Raw genomic sequence first — 25,688 nt, 5'->3', positions numbered from 1 at the left:
TATGAATGTTTGCATGTCAACATGTAGTGTAGCAAGGCCACACTCCTCCTCAGTGGTTATGTTGGCCTATCTCTGGTTAAAGAACTAGGACAGGGTCCTGCTGCCTTGGGATCCTCCCGCTGGGCCCTGCCCTCCGCGGAGGTCAACCGATGGCCGGTGGCTGCAACGCCTTCTCAAGCTGCATGAACCCTGTACCTTGTGCATGGGTCTAACTACCGTTCCCCAGCCCTCCAGAACTTTGCCTTGGCCACTGTCCGGGAGGGTGGCGAACTGTGCAGCGTCTGAAGATTTTATTCAATCCAAAGGGTTACACCTTGAGGTTTTAACCCATAGCAGCAAAACGGGCTTCTGAAAAAGAATTGGAAACTCAAGGCCTCGATTGTCTTCGGAAATTTAAATTGGAAACCTTACCAAATTGATTGAGATCTATTTTCATGTATTTTTTAAAATTTTAAAGTTTCCTCATTTATTTTGAGAGAGACAGAGCATTCGCATGGGAAGAGCACAGAGAGAAGGAGAGAGAGAATCCTAAGCAGGCTGCATGCTGTCAGTGCAGAATCTGACACAGGGCTTGAACTCACGAACCTCGCAACTTTATGACCTGAACTGAAACTGAGGGTCGGATGCTCAACCAAGGTGCCCCGTGTGACACGATTTTGTTTTTGTTTTTTTGTTAGCTGTCCACGGCATACCTGCCAAGATGTAGAGGTAGACAATTCATAATCCAGATGACCTACTGTAGGCTATTTCCTCGTGGTGACGGAACAATGTCACCCCTGCCGCACTTGTTTCCGTTTGCATCGGCGGGCTACGGTCTTTGAATCCCATTCAAAGATACGGATTTGACCCAGAGGGGGGACAAAACCCGCCTTGCGTCACTTGTGAGAAGAATTGAGCAAAATTTGGTTTCACTCTAAAAACCGACCTTTTCATTCTTTTGAGCTTCTGTTGCAGATCAGGCATGATGGGGGAGAGGTGGTATGCAATGTCCCATTTCTGTTTGGGTCACCAACAGCACATTGCTGGGATTAAAATCCTAATGTTACAGCGAGAGATCTCTTTCTCTCTTGCTTTCCTTATCCCTCCTGTATCTAATTTGTTATCAATTTTAACCATTCTTTATGAAATCTCTTTTGGATCTCTTTATGATCTCTTTCATAGCAAATGGTTCCATCTCTCTCCTAGATCATCAGTAGTCCCCTGATTAACATCCCTGTATCCACTTCTGCTGCTTGCAGTATAGGTTCTGCTCTGAAGCTGGACTTTGCTTAAAAAACACAAAGCTAGGGGCCCCTGGGTGGCTCAGTCGGTTAAGCATCCGACTTCAGCTCAGGTCATCATCTCACATTTTGTGAGTTTAAGCCCTGTGTCGGGCTTTGTGCTGACAGCTCGGAGCCTGGAGCCTGCTTTGTATTCTGTGTGTGTGTGTGTCTCTCTCTCTGCCCCTCCCCAGCTTTCATTGTGTGTGTCTTTCTCAAAAATAAATAAAACGTTAAAAAATTTTTTTAGAATAAAATCTACATTGCTGTATTATGGCCATGGGTCCCCTAGGTCTGGGCCTTTCCCTACCTTCACTCATGCCTCACCTCTGCCTTTTCTGTCCAGTGCAGCTACATCAGATTTCATCAGGTCCTTGAAGTATTGACAGATTCTAAGTTCTTTGCAATAACTATATATTTTTTCTAATTTTTTAAAAAATATTTATTTTTTAATATGAAATATATTGTCAAATTGGTTTCCATACAACACCCAGTGCTCATCCCAACAGGTACCCTCCTCAATGCCCATCACCCACCCTCCCCTCCCTCCCACCCCCCATCAACCCTCAGTTTGTTCTCAGTTTTTAAGAGTCTCTTATGTTTTGGTTCCCTCCTTCTCTAACCTTTTTTTTTCCTTCCCCTCCCCCATGGTCCTCTGTTAAGTTTCTCAGGATCCACATAAGAGTGAAAACATATGGTATCTGTCTTTCTCTGTATGACTTATTTCACTTAGCATAACACTCTCCAGTTCCATCCACGTTGCTACAAAAGGCCATATTGCATTCTTTCTCATTGCCACGTAGTATTCCATTGTGTATATAAACCACAATTTCTTTATCCATTCATCAGTTGTTGGACATTTAGGCTCTTTCCATAATTTATCTATTGTTGAAAGTGCTGCTATAAACATTGGGGTACAAGTGCCCCTATGCGTCAGCACTCCTGTATCCCTTGGGTAAATTCCTAGCAGTGCTATTGGTGGGTCATAGGGTAGATCTATTTTTAATTTTTTGAGGAACCTCCACACTGTTTTCCAGAGCGGCTGCACCAGTTTGCATTCCCACCAACAGTGCAAGAGGGTTCCTGTTTCTCCACATCCTCTCCAGCATCTATAGTCTCCTGATGTGTTCATTTTAGCCACTCTGTCTGGTGTGAGGTGGTATCTGAGTGTGGTTTTGATTTGTATTTCCCTGATGAGGAGCGACATTGAGCATCTTCTCATGTGCCTGTTGGCCATCTGGATGTCTTCTTTAGAGAAGTGTCTATTCATGTTTTCTGCCCATTTCTTCACTGGATTATTTGGTTTTCGGGTGTGGAGTTTGGTAAGTTCTTTATAGATTTTGGATACTAGCCCTTTGTCCGATATGTCATTTGCAAGAGAGAGAGAGACAGAGCACAAGTGGGGGAGGGACAGAGAGAGAGGGAAACACAGAATCTGAAGCAGGCTCCGGGCTCCGAGCTGTCAACACAAAGCCCAACATGGGGCTCAAACCCATGAACCACGGGATCATGATGTGAGCCCAAGGTGGACACCCAACTGACTCAGCCACCCTGGCACCCCTGGAATATATATATTTTAGAATAATGTCTTAAAAACTGTAGATAATTATCATGTTGAAATGATCATATGTTGAAATCTGCATGTTTTGAAAAAGTTACATAATCTATAACACTCCTGTGAAAATGATTATAAACGACTTTTCATTTTGTCTTGAATGTCATGTTAAGATTTCTAGTAATTCTTTATCGTCTCCTTATCTTCCTGAAGTCCAGTTTTCCCTGAAAGATTGCTTTGAAATCACAATATTGCTTGGGTATTTACTTTACAAAAATTTCTTTTAATGTTTGTTTATTTTTGAGAGAGAGAGACACAGAGCATGAGTGGGCAGAGAGAGATGGAGGGAGACACAGAATCCGAAGCAGGCTCCAGGCTCTGAGCTGTCAGCACAGAGCCCGATGCGGGCTCAAACTCAGGAGCCATGAGGTCATGACCTGAGCCAAAGTCAGATGCTTAACTGACTGAGCCACCCAGGTGCCCCTACTTGGGTGTTTACTTTTGCATATGCAGTGCCACGAAGAGACAGATCATTGCTGCTGTGTAACTATGTTTGTTTATGTTAATAAAAGAAAGAGGAGAAATGAATCTGTTGGCAAGCAGGTGGCGTGTGGAAGGCGAGGCTGGTTTATGTTTGTCGGTAGTTAGTTAATCTGTGAAGTTTAATCCCCGGTCCAGGTGGTGTTGGGAAATACAAGTGCAAATGTTAGCCCTGGCTTCGGTGACCTTCTCTCTACTGATCTATATAAAGACCTGGTGAGTGGTTAGCAATTTACAAAGGTTGCAGGTTGCCTGAAACCAGCGCCAAAGGGAGATGGAGGAACTTCCCTCCCTCCCTCCCTCCCTCCCTCCCTCCCTCCCTCCCTCCCTCCCTCCCTCCCTCCCTTCCTTCCTTCCTTCCTTCCTTCCTTCCTTCCTTCCTTCCTTCCTTCCTTCCTCAGACCTTGGTTTTTCAGGCATCTCTAAAAAGATGACAATAACTGAAGACATAGAAACACATCTATTGATGGTTAGTGGTAGGGAGTGGGCATTTAAGTTCGTTTTGAATTTTAGTGAGTAAACGCTATTTGGTGTGTGTTTCCTGGCAGTTACAAGCTCCTAACTGGTGCTGGTTCCACCTTGGAAGGAGATTTGGGGACAGAGAGACTCTCTGGAATCCAGCGAATCTGGCTTTCTTGTTGGTCAAAGTTTGAAAAACAGTAGCCGTGGAGAACTTCACTTTCCAGTACAACTTGAGTATTATTGGAATGTGGTTTGTTTTTTTGGTTTTGTTTTTTCCTGTTCCCTGCATCCATTTTGTAACTTTCCATGGACGTTTCCATAATTCCCAAATTAATTAATTTTCCAAAGTAATTTGCAGCTGTGATGTAGCATTTGCGGTGTCTACTGCGTAATAGTAATAGGGACCATCTTTGAAGGTTCATTTGTCATTTGAGAGTAAGGAATATTCAACCCAACTGTGACACTCCTCTTTGTTCACTCATAAAACAGGCTTGTCTGGTTGCATGAGCTCAGAGGTGTCTTCGATTTCTCTTCGACTCCCTTGAAATAATTTCGTAGGTAGTGACTTCAAAAGGAGGCATCTGGAAATACAGCGATGTTTCAAGTGACTCATGAATATAGAAGAAAATTTTCTGTTGTAGGTGAGTTGAAAGATGAAGCCAGTTTTGAGTATTAGCATTGAAATACTGACCATTTGAGATACTCTAGGAGATTCTCTAAGACCAAATAGCTTTGTAATATTTGTTTATTTTACTAATTTGTGTATTTTGTATTTTTAGAACTAAAAGGAATTTTCTTTTTATTTATTTATTTAAAAAAATTTTTTTTTAACGTTTATTTTTGAGACAAAGAGAGACAGAGCATGAACGGGGGCGGGTCAGAGAGAGGGAGACACAGAATCTGAAACAGGCTCCAGGCTCTGAGCTGTCAGCACAGAGCCTGACACGGGGCTCGAACTCACGGACCGCGAGATCATGACCTGAGCCGAAGTCGGCCACTTAACCGACTGAGTCACCCAGGCGCCCCAGGAATTTTCTTGAGGGAGAAAACACTGAAAGTGACATTTTCCCCAAGCTCTCAAGAATTTCTGTTTGTTTTCAAATAAGTAAAAATGGTGTGTGTGATGCTCTTTACCTAGACTCTTGGTATTTTTCACTAGTTCTCAAAAAAGTGAAACTTTTTTAGTGAAGCAAGGTAGAAATTCGAAGTTATGAATCCCAGTTGCCTAAAAGAAACTCTTGCCTGTGTATCTGCTTCCTGCAGATTCTTGACAGTCTTCATTTTGTTTGGTGGAAAAAATTATTTTTCTCAGGCCAATAATCAAAAAAGTGCTACCTGCAATTGACAGCTTTGTTTTTGTTTTTTTAATTTTTTTAATGTTTATTTATTATTGAGAGACAAAGAGACACAGAATGTGAGCAGGGGAGGGGCAGAGAGAGGGGGAAACACAGAATCTGAAGCAGGCTCCAGGCTCTGAGCTGTCAGCTCAGAGCCCAGAGCAGGGCTCAAACTCACAAACCGCCAGATCATGACCTGAGCTGAAGTCGGAAGCTTAACCGACTAAGCCACCCAGGCCCCCCTGACAGCTTTGTTTTTGAAACAGGTCTGGCACATGTGGAAATGAAGAGGCAGAAGAACAAGGTGGGTGGGTGTGTGAGCTGACAGGGAAAGGGTCATTGGGGCAATAAAGTTACTCATTTCTCATCTTCTTTGATGACAGCCACTATAGACGACTTTTCTCAATATGGCCTTGCACGGATACACATGTGGAGCTTTCAGGCTACTGCATCAGGTGAAGCTCCTTACTGCTTAATCCCCTCCCTAGAAACACAAGGTCTGGAGCACCTGGGTGGCTCAGTCGGTTGAGTGTCCAACTTTGGCTGAGGTCATGATCTCATGGTTCATGAATTCGAGCCCTGCTTTGGGCTCTGTGCTGACAGCTCAGAGCCTGGAGCCTGCTTCAGATTCTGTGTCTCCCTCTCTCTGCCCCTGCCCTGCTTGCGCTCTGTCTCTGTCTCTCTTTCTCAAAAATAAACTTAAAAAAAAAAAAGAAGAAGGTCTGAAATGCTTGGGCTGGAGTGGCAAGAAAAGTCACCACTCGATTCCTGATCATTCTTTAGATCCTGATTAGACAGCATACTCTCTGCCTTTGCTCTGTGTCTTGTGGGTTACAAATTTATTTTGAACCCAAGGCAGATGCTTTATCTGTAAGTCATCCATTACTGCCTAAATGCTTTTGGGAGGCAGATCGGATTGGGCCCTTTATGAAATCCCAGCCAGCGCTTTCACTCAACACTAATTGTCAGCTTACATTTAATTGCAAGTGGGGACAGTGCCTCCCACTTTCCTAAACTGTTCTGTTCTATCTTATTTGGTAAAAAGCAAAACAAATTTGGGATACCTGAGGCCAGCCTTTGGATGACAGTGAGAAAAATAGCATGTTGTGGCCAAGATCATCTTATAGTAAAGACATTTTGGGCATCATTCATGCTGTAATACGTTAATTAATCTATCATGTTTAAAGATGTATCATAAACAATTTTGATACAACAGTGCCGTATTATTCCATGGGATACATATGGGTAGAAAGCATGTTTTCTACTGTAACAGGCTCTGTAGTCTTGAGAAAACAAGATATATGACAAGAAAAAGCTTTACAGGGTGTCTTCCTACTGGTCACAGATGGTTTTAGATTTGGAAGAAGCTGCTTTAGGACCCTTTCAAACCAAGGTCTTCTGCAGTGTCTTTCCTGCAACAGTGATACACATGAACATCCACATAAGTGACCCCCCTGCCCCCCTCCCCACTTAATTAACTCTCCAGCTGTTGGGATGCCCTCTGTTCTCCCCTAAAACCTGTGTAGTGGTGCCTCCTGTTTGCTGAACAGTCACTCAGCGGGGCCCTCTGCAGGCCGTCACCCCTCCCTGCAGGTGAGCTAATGCTCACCAAGAGATAGTGTTGTTTGTCCTCATGCTGGTTAGTGACCATGGTACTTGCTGTTATAATTATATAATGAAATGCTTTGTAAATAAAAGACATGTGAGTATGATAAGAGAGGTGTTTCAATAAAAATAGAATACTTTGGTAAGACCCTTGAGTCTAAAAACATTACTATCAGATTAGGAATAATCTATCAAATGTAAACAATTAAATCTTAGGACTCCATACTCGAATTTCTTTTCTAGTATCTTTATGTGATTTTACATTAGAGAAATCTAGAAACTAGAGATAAAGTGTAAGAGATCTGGATTTTGGGAGAAGAGGGAGTCTGTTGGAAACTCCACTCAAGGTAGAGGCCATGGCCGTATGTGAAGAGAAGCATTTATACTCTTTGCTGCTTAGGGTTGTTGCGTTTGAAGGGCTTTTCCATTCACAAAGAAACCATTGGTGCTGATCACTTCGGTTGAGAGGGATTCTGACACTGACTTGTCACTTCTTCTAAGAGGATCCTAATGTACATTTACACGGGTAAGGTTCTGATAACTTCTCCAGAAAAGAAACTCAGGTTTCTTTGACTCAGTGTTTGATAAACTTTTTGGAATTGGTAACTCTTTTCAGATTTCAGTTTTGGGGAATTAGAATTCTAACGTAAAATGTAAGTCCTCCGCTATTCTGTACCAATTGTGAAATAACAGCAGTGTTAAAAATTTTGCTGCGTCCTGTGGAGAAGAAAAAAAAAAATGAATCAGTCCTAATCTTAATTCTTGAGTTTATTATCTAATGTGGAAAAAACACATAATCAATTATAATATACTGAGGTTGGTACAAAGTGATAAAAAGATAAAGAAATATTAATTTTATATGTAAAGAACTTGGGGTATCAGGAGGCTTAAACATCTTCCCCAGAGTTGGCCAGTGCAGCATGGACAAAAAACCTGATACATCTGACTCGGTATCTAATTTAATAGCTTCATACTCACATAATACTTCATACTAAGCCTGGCAAATAAAAAGCGAGCTTTCATAGTTTTCAGCTAAATTAGTTATTTTTAACTTTATATTGAATTAGAAAAATAATTTGATCACTCAGATTCCCAAATTTGTTTTCTAGAATATGGATTAATAACATATATGATGTATATGCCCCCTCCCCTTTCTTATGGTTCATTTTAAGTACTTTATTATTTTTAGTGTTATTTTTCTATAAACCAGTCATACTCACTGCCTCCCGCTCAACTGTATAGGGATAGAAGGCCCCCCACCCCGACCCTGGAGAGAGAGCCGGTTTGTTGGGGTCTCACTAAAATACGTAGAATGCCATGCATGACTAAGATTCTTCTTCCACGTGAAAATATCAGCAAAAGGTTGGTTTTTATTGAAAAACATATATATATATATATATTTCTGGAAAACATTTTAATAGTTTGTTTCAATTTACTTGATTAAAAGACCAAAGAAGAGAGTAAGAGTACATTCTTTTTTAAACCCCTGTCTATATACATTTAGAGAATATGCTTTATTGAAATGGTATCCTTAGACAATAAACATAATGGTTATTTTGTGGAAATGGTTAACCTTGGACAATGAATGTATATCATATCAGCATATGCATTTTCTCCTTTTCTTTACCATGGTAAAAGTTCCTTACTAGAGGGGCCTCTGGGTGGCTCAGTCAGTTGAGCATCTGACTCGTGATTTCCACTCAAGTCATGATCCCGCGGTTTGTGAGTTTGAGCCCTGCATTGGGCTCCATGCTGACAGTGTGGAGCTTGCTTTGGGCCCTCTGGCTCCCCTTCTCTCTGCCTCTCCCTTGCTTGCTCTCTCTCAAAATAAATGAACATTGAAAAAAATTAAAGGGATGCCTGGGTGGCTCAGTCGGTTGAGCGTCTGACTTCGGCTCAGGTCATGATCTCTCACCTCGTGAGTTTGAGGGCCACATCGAGCTCTGTGCTGACAGCTCAGAGCCTGGAGCCTGCTTCAGATTCTGTGTCTTCCACTCTCTCTCCTCCCCCTCCCATGCTTGCACACTCTCAAAAATGAATAAACATTAAAAAATTTTTTTTAATTAAAAATCCTTATTAGAGACAAAAGAAGAATGATTTAAGAAAATTAAGAAAAAATCTAAAACCTCATTGGCAGCCAATACTAAGGCCACTCTTTCTTTCTTTTTTTTTTCATAATATAATTTATTGTCAAATTGGTAACATACAGTGTGTAAAGTGTGCTCTTGGATTTCAGGGTAGATTCCCATGGCTCATCGCTTTCATACAACACCCAGTGCTCATCCCAACAAGTACCCTCCTCAGTGCCCATCACCCACTTCCCCCTCTCCCCCATGCCCCCATCAACCCTCAGATTGTTCTTTGTATTTAAGAGTCTCTTACGGTTTGCTAAGGCTACTATTTCTTTGTAAAACTCAATACAGATGTTTAAGAGGTAAACAGATAATAACATACATTTAAAATCCATGTTTTCATTTTCTAGAACTGCAAGATACAAAGTCCCCTTACAGCTTTGAAATGACACACTTGAACGTTCTGTTTCCTAACTTTCCCTTTTGGCCTTTGTTTTTCTTCATCTGACAATACTTCTTTATTCTGCAGATCTGTTTGGTTCTACAATATAATCCCAGGGCCTTAAGCATATCTCCTTACTTCCTAGAAGTGAAATCTGACAAATGCCTGAATAACTGAGTAGTTTTAGGGTTAGCAGATGTCAAAACACGGATGTGAGTGTGTCAGCTTGTCCCGACAGCATGTGAAAGTTGAATGCTCCTCACGGTCCATTCTGCCTGGAGCATTGCGTCTGTGGTTGGGGCGTAGGAAATCTTGTGGGGTCAGATTGTGAAGGACCCGTGTGACATGTTAATGAATTTAGGTCATGTTCTTAAGGAATGATGAACTTTGAAGGAGATGTGGAATGAGAGAAATTTCTAGGAAGAACACGAAAGCAAAAGGTATTTTTCCTAATATATCTGATAGGTAAGCACAATCAACATATTAGTGATAGAGTGAATTTTTTGGTTGTGAAGCCATTATTTTGAGCTACCATTACGTTAGGTGGCACGACTGGGTCAGCCAAGAAGAAGGGAAAAACAAAACTGTGTATAGGTATTTTTGTAATTTGATTGTTCATTTGACAGTGAAGCAGCTACTTTATGTGGTGCATTTGTAGGATAATTTCACCGAAACAGATCTCTATGCCCTTAAATAATCCTCCTCCTTACAAAGATTTCCATTGCTTTCTCTGCATGAGAGCCCAAGGGAAGATTGAGGAGATTGAAAAAAGGCATTTTTTTTTAAGTTTCTTTATTTAGTTAGAGAGAGAGAGAGAGAGAGAGAGAGAGAGAGAGTGTGTGTGTGTGTGTGTGTGTGTGTGTGTGTGAGCGAGCAGGGTAGGGACAGAGAGAGAGAGAGAGGGAGAGAGAGAGAATCCCAAGCAGGTTCTGTGCTAACAGCACAGATCCTGATGCAGGGCTTGGTCTCAGGAACTGTGAGATCATGACCTGAGCTGAAATCAAGAGTTGGACGAGCTGAGCCACCCAGGTGTCCCAGAAATGGCAGGTTTAACATAGACTCTTAAGTGGGTTTAAAACATAAAACAATTGCCGAAAAGGCAAACCCAGGAGAGAACAGGCAGGCATGGAGGGTCGTGGAGGCTGGACTAAGAAGTCACGAAAGGGAGATGTGATGTGTAGAAGTTCCAAAGATATTTTAGTAGAATGGGCACATTTGGATGATTGTAAGGGAGAGGCAGGGAAAAGAAATGAGTCCTGTTTGTGATTTGGGCAACGCTTGCTTGGCCAGGGTTAAACAACCCAGGAGTATACTTGTGATTTCTGTAATGTATTTGGGTATTTATTAGCATTTATTGGATTGGTTAGCCTAGTGTTATTATGTTAAACTTTTAATATATGTAGTATTCTATAAGAGATGTGCTTACCCAATAGATGTATTCAGATCCATGTAATAAGTTCATATAGTACATCTCTACCAAAGAATGTGATCATGAATCTAATTCTTTCTTACAAAGGCATATACCTACTCCTCACTGTCAGAAATGCTTGTCTGAAGGACATTGAGGATATATACATGTATAGATAGTTGGTTGTGAATGATATAAAAAATGAAGTCAGGAAATATCCATTATATTTTCTACCAGAAATATGACATTCACTGTAAATTGGACAATGCTATTATACATTATTATTGAAATGAAATGAAACATGTGAAATGAATGAGTTATATTTTATAAGGTACAACCACTTTGTGGGCAATGTATTTGTAACAGTGTTTGTTATGCGTTTCCTGATGTGAGGGAAATATAAATGGTGATGTAGGGTTCTAAGGTGATTTAGATTTTGGAAGGATAAATGAAATGGAATTTTTGATTGAGATGACTACATTAAATTGTTTGGTTTTACATTTGATTGTGCTTTATGTATAGACTTCATAATAGGGTTTCAAATACATAAAAGGGAATTTATTCCATACGCTAGAGTTAGAAATTCATTTTAAATATTTAATGATTTAATTAAGTTTTATTAGTGTGATGCTTTTTGCTTTGCCGATGAAAAATTGACAAGGGCCTCATCTGGGTTTTTCCCCCCCCTTTTTGGGTAGTATCTTGGTTAGATTTGTTTGTTCTGTTCTGTATCTTTATAAACAGTGATAAATGCTCATTTCTCAAAATAAACGCTTTTTCTAAACATCTGAAATTGCCAAGAGAAAAATAGTAAACAATTGTGAAGCATTAAAATCAACAGACTTTACTCACTGAATTGCTCTTTGATTCAAAAACTGATTTTTCATACTGTGTCTCTAGAGAAAATTTGGTTTGTTTTCCTCCAGTCTTCTCTCTATCCTGATTGTCTTCACCAGGGTGCAGAAACCGTTTCGTGCCCCAACACTCAGGCCAGGTGCACATGGCACTTGCTGTTGGACTAGACTTTGGGGCACTGGATGGGGAGTGGGGCTTGCGCTGGTCAAGCAAACAGTGAGGGAGAGTGAAAAGTGAATCACCTGAATTACCCCACTATCAACAATGGGTTCAATGGGTCCACTGTGAGGGGTTTGTAGGGAGTGGACGTTCCCCAGATTTATACCTCAGGAATATATTAGTACTGCAAGTGTATCGGATATGGAAATGCTGTAAAAAGTCGAGGGACACTTTGGCCACGTGCATTTCTATGAACTGTCATACTCCTATTTCACTCATATTAATTGACAAAGTGGGTGGAAAGGAAGAGAGTATAGTTGCAATATTTGTCCAAAAGGCAGCAGTTGGCCCAGGGTAGCAAGGAATGTGATTCTCCAGACTTTACTGATAAACCTCATGCCCTTTGCCCGTGTGCTGATCAAGAGTCAACGTTATCTTCAAATGTGCTTCTGGAGGAAAAATAAAATAAGTGTATTATCTCCAGATAATAGATGTAGATAATTGTTAATTATCCTCTTTCTTTTTAGATAAACAAATGTAATTAACCAAAATTCACCTTTACTTTTGTCAAACTTTTCACGATTCGGGAACACAGGCTATTAATAGGTAGGAAGGTATGCTGAAAACCATCTTGTCTCCTGTTGAAAGTTTGAATGTTATTGCTAGAGAACTGAGTGTCCCCTTATGGTAGTCATTAGCCACACATGGTTGTTAACATTTCAGTTTAATTAAAATTAAATAACAGTTTTATTTCTTCAATGGCCACAAGAGAGTTGTGGCTGCCATATTGGACAGGGTAGAAATATTTCCATCATTATAGAAGATTTTGCTGTGCTGCCCTGGGTTAGAAAGTATGTGGTTATGGCATCGAAGAAAGTATTTTTATACAGATCCTGTTGACGTAGTAATAAACAAGCGATACCATTTCAGTTATAAAGAATATTCTTTTTGGCTTTTTAAGATTTTATTTGAATTGCAGTTAACATACAGTGTTATATTAGTTTCAGGTGGACGGTATAATGATCCAACACTTCCATACATCACCTGGTACTCGTGACAACAAGTGCCCTCCTTAATCCCCATCATCTGTGTCACCTATGTCCCCACCCACCTCTGGTAACCACCAATTTGATCGCTATTACTTCGGGTCTGTTTCTTGATTTGTCTCCCTCTCTTTTTTCCCTTTGCTCATTTGTTTCTTAAACGCCACATGTGAGTAAAATCATGTGGTATTTGTCTGTCTTGGACTGACTTCACTTAGCATAATACTTTCTAACTCCACTTCGTTGCAAACGACAAGACTTCATTCTTTTCTAGGGCTGAATGATATTCTATCACGTATGTATACCATATCTTCCATTCATCCATTCCACATCATTCATTCCATATCTTCCATTCATATTATCCATTCATCAGTTGGCAGACACCTGGGCTGCTTCCATATCTTGGCTCTTGTAAATAACGCGGCTACAAACATAGGGGTGCATCTGTCGCTTTGAGTTAGTGTTTTTGTATCCTTGGGGTAAATACCTACTAGTAGGATTGCTGGATTATAGGGTACTTCTGTTTTTTTCTTTCTGAGGAACTTCCATACTCCTTTCCTACAATGGCTCCACCAGTTTGCATTCCTACCAATGGTGGAATGCACCACATCCTCACATCCTCCACATCCTCACCAACACCTGTTGCTTCTTGTGTTGTTGATTGTAGCCATTCTGACAAGTATGAGGTGATCTGTTATTGTAGTTTTGATTTGCATTTCCCTGATCATGAGTGATGTTGAGTATCTTTTTGCGTGTCTGTTGGCCATCTGTATGTCTTTGGAGAAATGTCTATTCGTTTCTTCTGCCCATTTTTAAATTGAATTATTTGGTTTTGAGTGTGAGTTTTATAAGTTCTTTATGTATTTTGGATACTAACCCTTTATCAGATATGCTCTTTGGAAATATCTTCTCTCATTCTGTAGGTTGCCTTTCAGTTTTGTTGATTGTTTCCTGCACGGTGCAGAAGCTTTTTATTTTGATGTGGTCCCAATAGTTACCCTTTGCTTTGTTTCCCTTGCTTCAGGGGACCTATCTAGGAAAAAAGTTGTTACAGCCCGTGTCAAAGAGGTTATTGCCTGTGTTCTCTTCTAGGACGTTTATGGTTTCAGGCCTCACATTTAGGCCTTTCATCCAATTGTGTATACGGTATATGTATGTGATGAGTATTTCTCGTTCATTTATGTGTTACTGTGGCTGTTCCTAGCTGTCAGGCAGCTTTTCTCTTAGTGATGAAGATCCAGGCTCTTCTTTCTTGGGATTCTGCCACGCTTCAAATCCTTGAAGTGCTGGTCCCAGCTGCTGGAAAGGTTAAGTTGCACTGGCCTCTTCACCACCTTGACCTGCAAGTGATAAAATCGATTTTCCCTCAAAATCCATTGGCGAGAACTAGTCACGTGGCCCACCTATATGCTAGGCTTTCCAATGGCAACTCTGTCTCATGGAAGGAAAAGCCACTGGGAAACCACCACAGTTTCTCAGCAACTGAGAAACTCTGCAAAACAAATATGAATTTTATATGGAAAAGTAACTAATGGGTAAGGGAATAAACTGATTGCATTCCATCATCTTCGGCAGACATATATTATTGTTTTCTACCCTTTTTCAGGAATTGGCTTTCACATTATGATTTCATTATAATTTCACATTATAGTTTGATAATCTCTGAGAACCAATTAATATCTTTATTTTCATGTTCTTCTACATTTAAACACTTTCTACCTTACAGATTAAGAACAGTCGATAAGACCAACCTCATTTTTACTTAGTTCATATAAAATATTATAGATCCATGGGAAATTTATGTAAAAATGGTTATATATTTTTATGTAGGCTTTTTATTTTATAGGTGAAATAGTGATACTCTTTTCCTAGAAGTTTTCTCTTGTGGGTCTGAGTATGATTTAATTTAGAAGAATAGAATGTACATAAAATTAGGATTATGTGTATCACATGTAGTGAAGTACACCTGGAAAGGAGTCTCCTTGTTATGGACAAAGAGTTACTGGCAGAATTCTCATAGAATTATCTCTTGTAAATCATCTTCCGAGTTAAAAGATAAATCCATACTCAAAATGTGCACTTTTAATTTTTTTAGTTTTTAGTTTTGGGGGCTTTCTTTACATTTTATTTGTAAGTCATCTCTACACCCAACATGGAGCTCAAACTCAAAACCCCATGATCAAGAGTCACATGGTCTGAGTGAGCCCACCAAGCGCCACCAAATCTGCATGGTTTTTACATGTTGATACCATTATTGGATATCCAGTGCACATGCAAGCACACTTCTCTTTCTTGACCTTGGCACTTACGAATACCAAAAAAAGATAGTTCAAGGTTACCCTATGCCTAAATTCATTTTGACTGTTTTCTTCTCTTTGGATATCTCCGTCTGTAATCTCTGCTTCTATCTCTAGAGCCATCTAGCTATCTTGTGTGTCTGTCATCTGTTCGTCCTTCCTTCCTTCCTTCCTTCCTTCCTTCCTTCCTTCCTTCCTTTTTCTTTCTTCCTTCCTTCCTTCCTTCCTCTTTCTTTCTTTCTTTCTTTCTTTCTTTCTTTCTTTCTTTCTTTCTTTCTTTCTTTCTTTCTTCCATCTATCCATCTATCCTATCAATCATATCTGCTGGTAATACGTTGGACAATAGTGTGGGATTGTAAAAATGACCTTGCAAACTGGGGCGCCTGGGTGGCTCAGTTGGTTAAGCGTCTGACTTTGGCTCAGGTCATGATCTCGTGGTTTGTGGGTTCAAACCCCGCATCAGGCTCTGTGCTGACAGCTTGGAGCCTGGAGCCTGCTTTGGATTCTGTGTCTCCCTCTCTCTCTGCCCCTTCCCTACTCACGCTCTGTCTCTCTGTCTCTCTCTCTCTCTCTCTCAAAAATAAATAAACATTAAAAAAAAATTTTAATGACCTTGCAAACTGAAAATGCACAAGGCAATTTTAATAATCAAGTGGAAAAATTTGTTTTATCAGCGACCTTTACAATTTTTTGCTTAAACATTAAAAACTCTCTTAATTTCAGTCATAAGTATGTAGGGAAATGAAAAAAAGCAGTAAAACTCTCTTCAGTACTTTATAATTTGAAACAGAAATATCGAGAACTAAAAGGCTTTGGCCCTTTATAAAAAACGTGTCAGGAGTAGTTTGAACCGTGCTTGCCGCCTTCTCATCGAGTAACTTAAGGAATGAAAATCTTCTCGGCCATGGCAAACTGCTGTACTTCTAAGTTTGGGTCACCTCCTGACCTGTCCCCCTTTGTGCTTGCATTATTATGAAATATCAGAGCATTCTTTTAATGTGAAATTTATTTTTTTTAACGGATGTCACCTCCTCGAGGACAACTCGATCCTTTTCATCACGACTAGCCTCTTCATGTTTGTTGGTAAGGTCTCTTGTACTACGTTTTTATTGGTTATACGTCCAGAGTCTCTCAAATGGTCATAGTGTCAATGTTCCCGTGGTCAACCATGCATGGAAGATTCCGATTTAACTTCCAGTGCTAGCACTTTTCGTTTCTCTGCTCTACTTTCCTCTTCGTCGGCTGTTTCCCTCCCGATTATCCATTTTGTAAAAAGTTTTGTGGGGCTTTCCCTGGGAGATAAGGGAGCCGTGGAATGACACGCTTTTCTGTCTGTATGTGCGCGGAATAACAGATGTACAGTGACTAATCGCCGATAGGCTTCTAAAGAAGTGCCACGGTTGGTCACTGAATGGGGTGTACGTCTCTTTTTTACATAGAGATTTGTGGGCTAAAGAGCTAGCAGCAAAGTTTACACTTGAAGCAATTACTCACATCTGATATATTACAGTAACTGAAATTTGAACCCTGTTGTTGAAAGCTGGTGGTGTTTCACTAAACCATGATAGCTGAAATTTGTGTATATTGGAATCCTGCAGACAAGGATTGTTTCTGTGTGTGTTTTCCTTTTATGGAATCCTCTCTCTGGTCCTCCGATCATTTCCCCTCCTGGGCTGTTACTACTGCTACAGCCCGTATAAAATGAACCCCATGAAGCCCTTTATTTATTCTGCTACAATGTGTCTATGACATAAGCTGGGACAGGTTTGAGGGAAATAAGCATCGTTACTGAGAGAAGTCCATAAAATATTTACCTCTGGCAATTGGATAATGCTTTGAATTAGAGAAGGCTAAAAACATACTGCACAGTGCAGGGAGAGCCATCCACCCAAGTGCATCTACACCATCTGTATGCATGGATGTGATCGTATTCCAATTTAAGAGTAAAATTCATTACTTGAGATAGTATAACTTGAAGCTAGTTAATTACTGGATTTGAAAAAAGAGCAATGCTGGTATTCACAAATAAATTAGATGTGACTCTGGTGTGTATACAGAGTAAATTACAACAGTTTCAAACTATACTTTAATGGATAAGATTTCTCTTGGGTTATCTGTAGTAGAATCTAGATTCGTGGGTTTTAAACTTTAAAACGCATTTGCATCACTGGGGATCTGCAATTTCGTAGTTTTAACTACTTCCCAGGAAATGCTAACGTAGATGACCAGACATTGAGTATCAAGAATCTAGCCCTACGTAGATGTTGCTGTAAACGTTTAGGAAGTCAGTGGCTTTAGCGAATAAAACTGTGCCGTATTTAAAATTGCTTTGACTCTTTTCCACTTTCCAAGTGGAAACCATGCACTGTTAAGAACAAACTTTGGACCTTTCCTAGCTTTTAAACTTCTGCCTTGGGTTTGCCTTTCCTTTCAGTACCTTCTGAAAGCTTTCTCTTTCTTTACTCCTACATGATGGCCTTCCATTCATTCACCAGCTCACCAAATCAGGCTTTAGTCTGGATGTGAACTTCTGACAGAGACTTTCTAAATGTACATCAGGACCTCCTTGCAGTCAACTGTGTGATGTGCGTATAAGATCTTGTAATGTGGAGCTGACTTCATGCACGTCTTCCCTCCTTTGCTTTCTGGAATATCACTGCTCTTGTTTCTTCTCCCACTTTTATGGGGCTACCCTCTCCATCTCGTGCACGAGCTCCTCAGTTCAGCCCCATCAGTGCTCTCCTGCCTTTCTAACAGACCAGCGGCTCCTGCCACCATCTCCTCTTGGCTCTAGTTGCCATGCATATTTCAGTGACTCCCAATTTTTGATCCTTCTACCTCCAAGACTCATAGGTTCACTCCCATAGTGACCTTGGGCAAGTTTCCTAACTATCCTGACCCTCACTTTCTACCTCACCGTGTTCTTGTGGGGATTAAACAATTCTACTTGTAAAATGCCTGGAAGAGTTCCTGGCATCTAGCAAAGGGGTGCAAAATGCAAGCTGGTAAGCATCTGTTGGAATTTTGAGCAACAAAGAGGCTGTATGCCACACGATTTAGGTGTCTACTTAAGTGCCTTGAATAACGATCATGAGATTCCTCTGAGAATATTGCCCATTTCTCCGCATGACAGATTAGCAGGTTGCAGTAAACTATATCAATTTGAATTTATTTCTTTGGAAATGTCCCATCTTCTAGTTTGACTCAAATGCACGTAGTAACAGCTGATGCCATGGGTGCATCCAGCCTGTGGGGGTCACAGATTTCCTTGGTCATATTCTCACTGTGGGCAGCTCTCTTCCATTTGAAGCCATGTGAAGCACAGTCGTCCATTTTTACTGAGGACTGTATCATCCCTCAAACATTTGTTCTTATTGATGGAATTTTTGGAATCTCGCGCTTTGGAAAATACCTTAACTAATTTTGAGTTTACCATTCTATTCCTTTATAAAAAGAAAAATGTAATATTATCCTCAGACATAGCCTGAAGAATTTCAGTCTGAGAAATGAGCCTGATAGCCAATTTCTAAACTACACACATTTAGTGCATTTAATTCAACGCATATTCGTTGAATATTTATGAAGCATCATCATCGGAATGTAACTCTCGCTGGCCTCGAATTTTTCATGAGAAGGAGGCAAATATATGAATAAAGAATTATAGTCAGATGTGTTAATTTCTCCATGGTAAATATTAGTAGAACACATCATAGGAACCCAAAGGAGAAGACAGCCAATCTGTCCAGAAAAGTTAGAAGAATTTTCACAAAGGAAGTCGGATCGGATCTACTGGAGAAATCTCCAGGAGTGAAGAGGAGAGAGAATTCTCCAGATGTGGAGAAGAGAGCATATGCAAAGACCTCAAACCCAACAGGGCCCTGTGGGTTTGGGCAATATGTTAAATTCTGTAGGTTCACACCAGGTTCGTTGTGGGGGCCAAGTGAAAGCAACAGTGGAGGCCTAGCCTGTGGCCCACACCCTTTATCTTCCTCTCTCTAGACTTGTTCCTCCCATGGGCAGCCTTCTGGGAAGATGTGTGAACCCTTGAGCCTAGGGTTCAACATGTGCTCCCCATCTGCCCTAGAGAACAGACTCCTTACACTGGCCTTGGAACAGGGTATAGGGTCATTGAGGCAGGGAATTCCAAGGTTCCAGGTCTAGGAAGATGAAGGCATAGGTCCAGGAGAGGAACATTCCTTTGCTCTAAGGAAAGAAAGCCAGAGCATGACTTTCTACAGTTCTGTCTGGGGCAGAGGATGGATGGAGCCCAAGTTCCATATGATTCATAAGTTGGTCACTTGGAGAAGGTTGGATATGGAAGATGAGGCCCAACTTGTGGATTAGAAGCAGATTGTGATTCGTTTTGATTTTATTTTTTTTTTTTTTAAATTTTTTTTTTTTTCAACGTTTATTTATTTTTGGGAGAGAGACAGAGCATGAACGGGGGAGGGGCAAAGAGAGAGGGAGACACAGAATGGGAAACAGGCTCCAGGCTCTGAGCCATCAGCCCAGAGCCCGACGCGGGGCTCGAACTCACGGACCGCGAGATCGTGACCTGGCTGAAGTCGGACGCTTAACCGACTGCGCCACCCAGGCGCCCCTCGTTTTGATTTTAAAAATATATAATGGTCATTGTCTCCGACTATAATTAGTGGAATCTAATTTTACTGTCTAGGATCAAAAAGTTCAACCCGAAAAATTATACTGCTCGGTTTATAATGTGGTTGTGAATGAATTATTGATTAGTAGTGTTACTCATTTTCAAAGAATTAGAATGCCAGGAACTATACTTTAGCCAAAAGTTGTGTTAGACAGAATTAAATCTCTTCTCTCCAAATTTGATTGTTGCTAGCACTTCTAATCTTGCAGTGATTCAAAAATATAAGCATAACCTATTAGATGCTGGTAATCTCAAATTAAAGAACAGTGCCTTGTAATTGTGCTGTGCTTATCCTTATTATATGTGCTGATTTAGTCTATATATGTGAAGTAAGAGTGCTTATATTTCCTAAATCTTAAACTTCATACCCATGAGTGAGGTCTAGCAAATACCTAGCTAAAACTTTCCATCAAGGCAGAAAGTTGGAGGTGAAGAGTTATATACCATAGAATAATCACATTTCAAGAGTTTTTCTCTTTCCTTTCCTTTCCTTTCCTTTCCTTTCCTTTCCTTTCTTTTCTTTTCTTTATTAATGTTTGTTTATTTTTAGAGAACAAATATGATCAGGGGAGGGGCAGAGAGAGAGAGTCCCCAACAGGCTCCGCACTGTCATTTCAGAGCCTGACCTGAGCCAAAATCAAGAATCAGACGCTTAACTGACAGAGCCACCCAGGATCCCCTCAAGAGTTTTCCTTTAATATAAGTCAGGGAAAGACAAATATCATATGTTTTCACTCATATGTGGAAATTAAGGAATAGAACAAAAGAACAAAGGAAAAAAAAGACACAAACCAAAAAAGAAACTCTTAACTATAGAGAACAGTTGCACGGATGGTTACCAGAGGGGAGGTGGTTGGGGAGTGGGGTAGTAGATGATGGGGATTTAGAAGTGCACTTGTGATGAGCTTTGGTGATGCTTGGGAAGTGTTGAGCCACTATGTTATACCTGAAACTAATACAACACTGTATGTTAACTATACTGGACTTAAAATTTTCAAACAGTGCTTTTTTAATTTCGTTCACCAGTTGCAGTGTTTCTTAGAGTCATTCTGATTTATATCTCAAACTACTTTTCATCGTAGAACATGACTCAAATTTACAGTAAGTCTACTGTGTTTGCTAAGAAATCCTGCGGCTGCTTAATGACACCATCGGGAAATAAAACAGAAAAAAACAGTTAAAGAGAAGTGGGTCAGGCAGGAACTGAAGGAAAAAAAGAAAGGAGAACAAAAAGGGATAAGAAGTTGTGTGCACTAGATAGTGTTGGGTGAGAAGGTGGTAACTGCTCAAGTTGTCCCTTAATGACCAGTCACCATATATATGTGTTTACCTCTAATGCATTTTACAGATGGGCAGAACATTCAGGATTAGGACACAAAAGCTTTTTCTATAAAGCTTCAACTTCCTGGAGACAGTAGGCATTAATAAATTAAAATTTAGTGACACATTGATAAGTAAAAGTTAAAAAAAATAAAACCCCAAATATGAAAATCATGCCAGGAGCACCTGGGTGGCTCAGTTAGTTAAGTGTCTGATTTTGGCTCAGGTCATGATCTCATGATTTGTGGGTCCACCCCTGCATTGGGCTCTGTGCTGACAGCTCAGAGCCTGGAGCCTGCTTCTGATTCTGTGTCTCCCTCTCTCTCCGCCCCACCTCTGCTTGTGTTCTGTCTCTCTCTCTCAAAAATAAATAAAATTTTTAAAAAATAAAAAAAAAAAGGAAAATCACGCCAAAGGTCCTGTTTCTCCCTTGAACTTGGGGACCAAGTTATGAACATGATAAGAAGTTGTAAACTCTACTTGGGACTAATCAGCATTGCTGTTCAGGGTCCTTTCACACTAATTTAAGGTGACTATGGTCGTAGAATCCTATGATGCTTCAGCATGCTGTCATTTCACATGCTTTAAGCACATAGGAGAGGAAGAAGAGGGAGAAAAGGAACCCACCTTTCTATGGCAGTTGTGACTCAAAATACTGTGTGTTCTCTTTTAGTCTCTTGTTGGTTCTAACTAGAACTCATTTATTTTGCTAAAGGAAATTTAATGTGGAAGAGATGCATTGGGTATGACAGATGAAAGTCACTTTTCTCAGCAAAAGACATTTTAATCTCAGGGCATATTCTAGAATAACCAATGCTATTAAAAAGCAGGCAGCTGGAGTACCCTATAAGACACAGAATGAACTAAAGCAGTCCATGTGATCAGTACAGGCTCACAATATTCAGTGCTAGGTAGATGCATCATCCAGATGCCTTATAAAATCCAACTTTGTTAAAGTGACCAGATATTTTGGCATTGTGTAGACAGAGTCTTAGTTCTACAAATGTTAAGTGACGTCAGATTTTTCTGCTGAAGACAACTCCGGTGACCGAATTCAACATTAAACACTTAGTTGAAAAAGTAGTGATTTGGTTTTAAAATTAAAAAAAAAAAAAAGGTTTAAGTTAATTTTCATCAGGGTGAATTTGTTTAAATGTGGTTGGAAGACATGTAAAAACTTAAAAACGTGGTTGGGGGAAGCGACCCAGAGCAATACAGGTCTGTGTCACAATGCTACTTTTCAGTTAGAGAGTTCTCTTCGTTCTTCAGAAATTTCCATATATAGTTTCTCATTTAATTCTCCAAACAATTTTTTAAAGTAATACAAATTATTCCATTTTTCCAATCTAGAGGTGACGAAAATGAGTCCCACACAGGTGAAGTGACCTGCCTAGAGGGGGCATATTGCTGTAATAGGCTTCTCACATTGTTCATGCGTCCCTGTATCTATTTCCTTACGTGTCTACATCCAGTTTAACTGCACTTACTCATATTGTTTTTGGCCAATGGAGCAATAGCAAACATGGCACAAACAGAGGCTTGACAGGTGCTTTTTCCCCTTCTTCCTGCTGGGAATCTTTGTGCCACAAGGTGCCACCTGATGGGCCACCTGGAGACCAGGCCAAGGCCGCAGACATATGGATGAGGGCATCGTAGATCTACCAGCCCCAGCAAAATAGCCAAGGGGGTAGGACCAGCCAGCCAGCCGTCAGATTCATGAATTAATAATCAGTCATTGTCTTTTTTTTTTTAAGTTTCTTTATTTATTTTGAGAGAGACAGAGAATGCCTGAGTGGAGGAGGGGCAGAGAGAGAGACAGAATCCCAAGCAGGCTCCGTGTGGTTGGCTCAGAGCCCGATGTGGGGCTCAAACCCACGAACCACTGAGATCATGACCTGCGCCAAAATCAAGAGTCAGACACTTAACTAACTGAGCCACTCAGGTGCCCTCTTCCTATGTTTTTTAACCATGTGGGAAATGTGGTTGCAGTATATTTGTATTACCTATTTTATTTCATTTTATTTTATTTTATTTTATTTTAATTTTATTTTATTTTATTTATTTTTTAACGTTTATTTTTGAGAGAGAGGGAGAGCATGAGTAGTAGAGGGGCAGAGAGAGAGAGAGAGAGAGAGAGAATGAATCTGAAGTGGGCTCTGAGCTGACAGCAGAGAGCCCAATGTGGGGCTTGAACTCACAAATGGTGAGATCATGACCTGAGCTGAAGTCGGACGCTCAACTGACTGAGCCTCCCGTGCACCCCTGGGGATGATTGTTAAAGCATCAAGCACTAACTCACAAACCTAGAGTCACAAGGCAGACGGAGCAAGACCAAAGCACAGAACTTTTGAATCCAATTTCAGCCCTCCACTGGGGGATGGAAAAGTGGGTATTTTACCCAGAAGTTGAAAGAAATTGATCTAAAGGATTTTAAAAATTGAGAAGGGAGAAATCAGATCGTTCCACAGGGACTGTCAGAGGCTTTAGTTTTTGCTTATTTTTACAAAATTCTTTTATCTTTGTAACTAAATAGCTGTTATCTACAGACACATTTTTTCCTACTCTTAGATTTGTTCCTTCGTCGCTTGTATCATAGTATGTGGCTTTCATTAAGGGTTAAGTTTTCCAGGGGAAAATGTAAGATAAAACCATTCAGGGTTATTCATTTATTGTCTTGACATATTTATAATTCATGGCATATGTATTTTACCTTCTATAGGCCTGTGGGGCGGAATAAAATACCCAATGTAGCATAGAGCAACATTTTTTTTCAGACTTCCCTCCACGGGGCTTGTGCATACTCAAATCAGTAGTTCACAACTGCTCAGGAATAAAACAAGTTATTTTTGTTGTTTTACATGGCCCCAAAATATCGTGCCGAGTATCCCAATGAAAACAAACATTCATGTTTTCAATATTTGTCGTCTTAGTAGTTGCTTTGGTGAATTTCCCTCAAATCTCCCAACGGTTTCTTCGGGTTTCGTACCAAGATTGATCTTTCTCAGGCACAAAATGATTTTTTAGAAACTAAGATTTAATTTGAATGGGGACGGGGAAGTAGGTGAAACAATGGCTTTTCGAGGGAGGCTGGCCGCAACTTTGAAGTCCAGAGCTATAGGCATGGCTTTGTAATGCCCCGCTGGAAAAAAAAAAAAAAAATCCCACAGAAAAGTAAACATTTTGACAAGGATCTAGACATCAATTGGAGCTCATCCAGTATTAAACAGAAACACATGCTTTGTTCAAGGCATTTACAGAAACAAAACCATCCTGCCTTCTTTATTTATTTTTTTAAAGTTCAGTCTTCTATTTGTGCCCTGTCATGACTAAAGGAGACTATGAATTGGAAACAAAGGCACATTCTTCCAACTAAAATCTGAAACACGTCCACTTTCTCCTTTCCAGTGCCTTTACCCGTGACCTCACGGCCCATGCTCTCATCCTCCTCCACCGTGCCCTTCCACGTGTTACTATATTTTTATTTTTATTTTTTTTAAGGAGTCTCCACACCCAGTGTGGAGCTGAACTCGGGGCTCGAGCTCACGACCCTGAGATCAAGACCTGAGCTGAGATCAAGACTTGGACGCTTAACCGATTGAGCCGCTCAGGTGCCCCCACCACGCGTTACTATAAATGTGCTTTGGCCAAATATTAATGCTAGGCGCCGATAGCAAGAAAGCCAAACATACACCCTGAGGAGAGTCCCGAGAGTTAACTCTTTTTTTTTTTTTTTTTTTTCCTCTTGACTTGAGCTGTACCTGTGATGCTGGTGTCCCCTGTGATCTGGAAGCTTCCCACTCTGTAGGTGGGGAGTATTCTCTACACTACAAGTCTGGAAAGTTACCTCATACAACAGTGCCAGGAGCGGGTGTAAGTGCACTTTCTGGACCCTCCAAGCCCCACATTTGAAGAAGTGTGATCTATTAAGCGGTGTAGACAATAGGGACACAAAACCAAATAGTCAAAGAGCTTTGTTAATCCCGTGGGATAAGCCAGCACAAAACCAAAGCAAATGCCCCCCACCCCCCAAACCTAGAATATTTTTGTTTTTATAGGAGTTGTACAACTGGTTCATTAACTCAACTTCTCACTTTTCAACTCATTATTTTGGTGTAGATTTGATGCCTTGGTAATTCTATTAAAAACAGAAAGTTGGGGTGTTTGTAGAGTGTAGGTACAGTGAAGCACTGACAGTTTTGGCCAAATTTCTCGAAGGATCCTTTAGCTTCTAATCATTACAAAAGAATCCTCTGAGGAAGGCAGTTTTACATATTAAATTTCACCGTTACCTGTTTGTAAAACTGAAACGCAGTAAAATGGGAGAACATCTGTCTTTAATATTTCTTTCAAATCGCAGTTGTGATGGATGTTTCCAAGACCACCCACCTGAGGGATGTGGAGGCACCAAACGGTCGTAAGAATGACGCTAGACCCACGTCGGAACCCCATTGCTCATGCTCGCCATGTTGCTCTGTGGCAGTAGCTTGAGCTCCTCTCCTCCTTTTCCAGGAATTTCCTACCTGGACAGAAACAGATCTAAGAGGGGGCCCGCAAACGTCTTCCCAGTAAGAGCACCTTCTGGTGCTTGGAACTGGCCTGTGTCCCTCCTCCCGATCGATGTCCGTTTGGGTTTGCCGTTGGAGGCACCATCTTCTGGAAACCACCGGCCACTCT

At 40.6% G+C, this 25,688-nt stretch overlaps 1 protein-coding gene across 16 annotated transcripts in view; it reads left to right on the top strand.

Moving 5' to 3' along the window:
- Window positions 1-15,394: 15,394 nt before the first annotated feature.
- The window catches only part of LOC147580697 (uncharacterized), a 403,830-nt gene continuing 393,536 nt past the window's right edge, over window positions 15,395-25,688 (top strand). For 7 of the 16 annotated variants that reach the window (XR_015250994.1, XR_015250990.1, XR_015250999.1 and 4 more), the window contains exon 1: window positions 15,397-16,117. The gene's annotated coding sequence lies outside the window, so the exon portion shown is untranslated. Of the gene's footprint in view, window positions 16,118-25,688 lie in introns of all 16 variants that reach the window. The other 9 variants (XR_015251004.1, XR_015251003.1, XR_015251002.1 and 6 more) reach the window with 6 other exon arrangements.

The sequence above is a fragment of the Puma concolor genome, chromosome B2 (assembly GCF_028749965.1).
Source record: "Puma concolor isolate L17-30 chromosome B2, mPumCon1.1.hap2, whole genome shotgun sequence".
Taxonomy (NCBI): Eukaryota; Metazoa; Chordata; class Mammalia; order Carnivora; family Felidae; genus Puma; species Puma concolor.
This window is presented reverse-complemented; position numbering and strand designations above follow the sequence as displayed.